Source organism: Equus asinus, chromosome 4 (genome assembly GCF_041296235.1).
Source record: "Equus asinus isolate D_3611 breed Donkey chromosome 4, EquAss-T2T_v2, whole genome shotgun sequence".
NCBI lineage: Eukaryota > Metazoa > Chordata > Mammalia > Perissodactyla > Equidae > Equus > Equus asinus.
Window position 1 is genome coordinate 73131946 of NC_091793.1, and position 6748 is coordinate 73138693.

At 51.0% G+C, this 6748-nt stretch overlaps 1 pseudogene; it reads left to right on the plus strand.

Moving 5' to 3' along the window:
• Positions 1-2844: 2844 nt before the first annotated feature.
• LOC139045011 (serine/threonine-protein kinase MARK2 pseudogene) lies at positions 2845-4329 on the plus strand (annotated as a pseudogene).
• The last annotated feature ends 2419 nt before the right edge of the window (positions 4330-6748 follow it).

The following is a 6748-nucleotide window of genomic DNA, read 5'->3' on the forward strand; positions in this document are numbered from 1 at the left end:
AAGTGCCACTTGCCAGTCTTTTTCAAGGTTAGGCCTGAACCTGGCAGGAGTGTCATTCCTTCCATCGTAGAAATCATAGAGTCCAGGTACAGCTACTGGCCATTCCTACCACAGACCTCGTCTTTTTGGGAAGAGAATAAAAATTATACATACTTAAGGCGTACAACCTGTTTTGGTACTCCGATAAATAGTGAAATGGTTGCTACAGTCAAGCTAATTAACATGTACATCTCCTCACATGATTGTCTTTTTTTTTCTTGGTACAAACACCTGAAATCCATTCTCAGCAAATTTCCAGTGCATGAGACAGCAGTGTTATTACTGCTGCACGTTAGCTCTCTAGACTGACTCATCCTGCTAACTGCAGCGTGTGCCCTTTGACCCCTGCTCCCATTTCCCCCACGCCTGCCCCTGCTGACCACACAGGCCTCGTCTTCTCTCGGCCGTGTGCGGTGGGAAACATGCCACCTTTTATGTTGGCCTCACATCCTGGGCTAAAGATCTTCATGTCCTTGAAGTGCATATTGCCTGGCTCTTTCTCCAAGCCTGCACCACCCCAAATAGTTAAGACACGGTGGAGCACCCCAAAGCTGGGACAGTCAGGGCCAGCTGTCTCAATTGCTGGACATTGCTCTGTGGCGAGTGCACAGGACTCTCCATGGCCAGAGTTGCAGTGGAGTGTGTGCTTTTTTCTGGCGTGGGGTCCATGGCTTTGATCACATGCTCTGATGGGGCTGTCACCCAGAGAAGGGGTGCCGTGATTGTGACCACAGATCTGATCGGACCAGCTCTGCAGTGTGGCTGTGAGAGGAGGATGGTCTGTGCAGCCTCTCTGAGCCGACCTCACAGAAGCCACGGTGCATCACGTGCCTGCTCCCCACCTGCCACTTAGCAGGAGTCCAGGAGTGCGGGTATCCAAATTCACTCACTTTTGTGTTCTTGTTCAGTTTTTTCTTGTGGAAAACCAGAGAGACACGAAAGAAGGAAAAACAGTATAATGACTACTCCCCCCATGTGCCCAGTTCCAGCAATTATCAGCTCCTAGCTAATCTCGTATCGTCTATCCCCCCTCCTTCTTCCCCCTTTCAGATTATTGTTCTCAATGTTTTTATAGACTAGAACACACAGTGCACAGTGCTTCTGTCCTAAGTGTGTGCATGGTGGGTTTGCACACTGTGAGCTCACCTGGTTAGAATCCTAGTACCCACTTCTGATGTGTGGATAGGGGGACAAAGTGTTCCCACACCACCAGCAATTCCCTGACATCTGACAATTCCCTGACAGTTCAACTCAATTGGGACCCTCTCCACTGGAGTCAGCATACTTACTTGGACCAGAGACCTTTATTTCTGCATAAGGTGTCAAGTTACGGTCCCCTGTGGTTTCCTTTCAGCCTGAAGGACGCCCCTTGCTGGAGGCAGGTCTGGTGTACAGCACTCTCTCAGCCCTGGTTCTATGGGAATGTCTTAATTTCTCCCTCATGTTTTAAGGACAGTTCTGCCAGATATAGGATTCTTGGTTGGATTCTTTTTTCCTTCTGCACTTTGAGTACATCAGCCCATGCCCTCTAGCCTCCAAGGTTTCTGGTGAGAAATCAGCTCCTGATCTAACTGGGGAAAATAGGAGGAAAGCTCTCTTCCTCTCAGCTCTGTGAACGTTAATGATGTCCCTTCGCATGTCTTATGCAACAGAACATTTTCCTATAGTATTATACTATCAGTTAAGTTGTAGGATCATTTTCAGATGAATCAGAATTTAAGGAAAAGGAATTGAATATTTGAAGTCTAGTCGTTATGAGGTCTTTAAAAGCCAAATATGATTACATATTTTTAAATTAGAAGTGAAAAGGCCATTGAAGCATCCTACAGATTTTAATTGCTAATAAAGGAAACACCACTCTCTAATATCCCACACAAGTAAAAAACTCTTTGGGGTCCTTTTTCTTAAGAGTAAAGGGGTCTTGAGACCAAAAAGTGAGCCAACCACTGGAGTCTATCCCCAGCCATGCCTGGTGCCTTTCTTGCTCTGACCTCATAAGGAGCCACTATGATGGAATTTATGAAAACCTTTATCAGCCTCTGGGTGGGGTTAGGTTTTTGGTCTTTTGCCCAGGCAGCTGTTTTGGTGACCTGTTGGTAGACCGCACCCAGCTTGTTTTCTCCGATTTTTTTCCCCCATTTTATTTTTTCATCTACTGTTTTTTCTTTTTTCATTTTTAGTTTCTTTTTGATTTTTCTTTGTTCTCCTTTCTCATTTTTTTATTCTTTTTGTCTTTTTCTCATTTTTCTTTTCCTTTCTCTTAGTTTTTTCTTTTTCTCTATTTTTCTTTGTTTCTTTTTTCATTTTTACTTATTATTTTCTTTTGTATTTTTCTTGGTTCTCCTTTCTCACTTTTTTCTATTTTTCTCATTTTTATTTTTCTGATTTTTTATTGTTTTATTTTTCTCTGTTCTTTTCTTTTTTTTAATTTTTATTTATTTCCTTTTTATTTTTCTCAATTTTTATTCTTTTTGTCTTTCTAATTTTTCTTTTTACTTTTCCCTTTTTTCTTTTTCTCCATTTTTCTTCGTTCTTTGCTCATTTTAATTTTTTTCATTGTTTTTGTTGTTTCTCCCATTTTCTTTAATTTTTTTAGTTAGTACTTTTAGTATTAGTGCAGTTAGTATAGTTCGTATTGTTAGTGTAGATAGCATAGTTAACATATTTCTTATAGTTTGTATTATTTGTTACTATAGTTAGTTAGTATAGGTGCCCTTCTTAGAATCATTAGTGTTAATTACTTTTGTTTATTAGCCTAATTAGTAAGTAGGGAGTAGTGCTAGTTAGTGTTAGTTTCAGGTCACCATGTCTCTGGGCCTGGCGGCCACCTCTGGCAACAGTAAGACCCATGTAGCCAGTTACAAGCTGCTAAAGACCATCGGGCAGAGCAGCTACTGCAAGGTGAAGCTGGCCCGGCACCTGCCCACCGGGACCGAGGTGGCGGTTAAGATGGTGGAGAGGAGTGGGAAGAGCGCCTCCAGAGCAAAGGCGCTGCACTGCGAGGTCCAGAGCCTGAAGACCGTGCGCCACCCGAACGTGCTCAAGCTACTGGAGGTCGTGGCCACAGAGGAGACGTCCTTCATCGTCAGCGAGCTCGCGAGCGGAGGAGACCTGCTGGACCACATCCGGAAGAGCGGCCCCATGGCGGAGGACGAGGCCCGAGGGAAGTTTCGGCAGCTCACCTCGGCCCTGGAGTACTGCCACCGGAAGGGCGTGGTGCACCGGGACCTGCGGCTGGAGCACGTCCTTCTGGACAGCGAGGGCAACGTGAAGCTGTCGGGCTTCGGCAGCAGCGCCGTGTTCCTGGGCCAGGAGCTGAGCACCCAGTGCGGGAGCCCCTGGTACGCGGCCCCGGAGACCTTGCAGGGCCGAGCCTACGCCGGGCCCCCGGCGGACGTGTGGAGCCTGGGCGTGGTGCTGTTCTTCCTGCTCACCGGGGCCCCGCCGTTCTGGGGGTGTGACCTGGCGACGGTGCGCAGGCGGGTGCTGAGTGGGAGGTTCCCGCTGCCGATGTTCCTGTCCTGGGAGTGCAGGAACCTCCTTGGCAAAATGCTCACCCTCAACCCACAAAAAAGAATAACTATCCAGAAAATCTTGAAGGACCGCTGGGTGAATATGGGGCAAGAGAAACTGCGGCCCTACAAGGAGCTGCCCTTTGACACCAGGGATCCCTGGGTAATGAGTGTAATGCTGAGCATGGGGTTTCAGCAGGACAGGATAGAAGACTCTTTACGAAACAAGCGATATGACTCCCTCATGGCCACATACTTAATGCTTAGTGACAAGAAACCACGGGTGGTGGGCCACAGCATCCTCGTAAGACCTTATGTGCCTCCCATGGACCCCAGCAGCAGCAGCTTCTCCCTCACCTACTCGGTGCAGCTGAAGGCATCTGCGTGCGCAGGAAGACGCCATCGCATCAAACCTGGCTTTCCCGCCTGGCTCTGCAGGGCTGCAAACCAGCATCAGCTGCCTGAGGGGAACGCGGAGTCAGAGCTGAAGGCCACAGAACCTGCCAGGGTCCTACCCGGCCTGGAGTCCAGGACCGCCACCCCCAGCCCAACCCCCCTGCATGGCCCTGGGGCCTTCCCCTCCACCCACAGCACCAGCAACATTCCAGGGGGCCCAGAGGTCACCTGCCGTGGCAACCTCCTCCATGCTGGGCAGCGTGAGGGGGCAAGGCCAGTCTCTCCCTCTGGCCCCACCCAGGGCCGGTGGCGGGCTGCTGGGAGCTTCTTAAAGCTACTGAGAGCATGGTGTTGTTGCCTGAAGCCCAAAAAGATACTTTGAAGTAAAAAGTACCCTTGTAAAAGATATTTGTTCTTCATTTGTTTAAGCTTAGTGTCTGCAAAATATCTTGTAGGGCCGGTTTAAAATAGAATGTATTAATGGAAATCTGGAGGTTCGGGAAGGCCAACAGATGAGGAGATGAAGCCATTGACAAGGTAGTTTGTTGCTCATAGTTCCCAAAGGGGCCACACCACAGCACACAGGGCCCCACGGGGAAGCTCCAGGGTGGTCAGGAGGCAGAGGGAGCGGGGGACACTGTGGGCAGGAGGAGCCTTTCCTGTGGTTTCTGGAGGAAGGAACAGCGAGGCAGGGTGAGCAGGCTCAGGACTGGCTGGTCTAAATAACTTCACAGGCTTTGGGGCACGAGGCTGTCCCAGTTGTCTGATACCCACCCTGGGGGACAAGGGCAGGGGGTAGCGGCCTCGACTACACATGTCCAATAGAGGAGGTAGTTGGGGTGTGGATGGACACTGGATTGGTTGGTTTGTATTTGAAAAATGGGCCCAAGAAGGAGGGTTCTCCCCGCGGGAAGGCGGGTCGGCATGATGAGGGAGGCAGGAGGCTGAATTGATTGGATTCAGAACAAGGCGTGTCCGCATGTGCACGCAGGACAGATGTTAAAGCATCAGGTTACAGAAGCTAGAAACATGGTCCAGACAAGGCTCAGCTCAGATGTCACCTGAGGAGCCTTCCCTGCCTGCTCCATCTACAGCGACAGCGTCCCCACCCCAGTCTCCCTGCCATCACCCACCCCATTCCCCTCACAGCGTTCAGGGCCCGGCCCCTTGCTCAGCACCCCACCATGACGCTCCCCACACAGAGGAAGGTCCTCACAGGAGCCCCCAGGCCCTGCACCATCTGGGCCTCCCCCTCTCTCGTCTCCTCCCACCACTGCCCCCATCCCCCCTCCTGCTTCCCTGGCCCTGCTTTTCCTCTGTGGCACTTCTGCCATCTAACCTGCTGTGCTCTGCTCAATGTTTGTCCCCCTCTGTGATGGCTCCATGGGTGCAGCAGAGTTTGTTGTCTCATCTCCTTCACTGCCATCTGTCCGTGCCTCCAGCCTGAGTCAGGGCTGGGCACAGAGCAGGGCTCCATGGACAGCGAATGAACAGATAACGCTTAGCACTCCCGGAAGTGTGCTCCTTTGTAATCTGCAGCGTTCACTCACTAGCGCAAGTCAGTGAGGCCCTACTGCTGCTGGGCCAGCTCCGGACACCGGGCAGCAGTGGGAGAAGCAGGCAGAGGTCTCCAGTCTCATACAGCTGCCAGCCTAGTAGGGGCTGAGAAAAAGTAAGTAAAATATACACAAAGCCAGGCGGGAGTATGTACCATGGTGAAAAAGTGAGGAAGGACTTGAGCAAATTCCTGAAGATCTTTAGGGAGTAAGCAATGCAGAGGATAGAGTGTTCTAGGCTACAAGACCAGCAAGTGCAAAGGCCCTGAGGCCACAGTGGGCTACAACTTAGAGAGTCTTAGTTATTAGTGTGGAGTGTTAGTTTTGTCTCGAATCTGAATTTCGCTTTTGTTTATAATCCTTGCTCTCACCTTTCTAGCTAGTTAACCTGAGTTCAGCAAATTCTATTCTATTCTATGATTTAATGTAGAACCGGGTGAATTTGGGTGAAGTCAGTATGTGTTCATTGAATGGCCTCCCTGGGCCCAGCTGTATTAGGCATCAGGAGGCTGTGAAATCAACACAGTGGTCTCCCTCTTAACGACCCCACTGGATGAATATCCTCGCTGTCCTCCAGCCCCTCCACTGCCCCATCTCACCTGGGTCTCGAGCTCTGACCCTGACCCTCTGTTGCACCTTCACCCCCACTTCCACTTCCCCCTAGACTTGTCTCTCTGAGTGTCCTTGAGCTTCTTGAAGTCAGCTTGACCTAAACGGAGTTCAGCCCTTGCCCCATGTCTGCATCCTCTCCATGAAGTCCCTCTGGGTGAGGGACCCCCCCCAGCGGACTCCTCCACCCCCAGGCAGGACTCCTCCCCACCCTGCCTTGCCGATGTGCCAACCCCCTGGATGCACTGCCTCGGGAACCCTGTGACCTTCTCCCTCCTGTCTTCAGCCTTGGGCTGCACACTGACCTCCCCCTCTTCACAAACCGCCAAATGGCTGCTACACTTACAAATGGGGACGCAGAGGTGACACAGGCAGGTGTGGTTGGAAATGGTGAGCAGCATCGCAGAGCAGAGCACAGACCAGGGCTCCCGAGAGGGCAGAGAATGGCTATTGTGGCGTCAGGACGGCCATAAGGGGGCGAGGTGGGCACCCATGGCAGCCCCTCTCCACTTTCCCCAGGAGCCCTGCGTCTCAGCCTCGGCTTGGGCTGGCTGCCCCTCCTTCTGTCTATTAGGTGGGTGCCTGTTCATTCGTTCACTCACTCATTCGCTCCTCATGGACTTGGTTCCTGCCTGG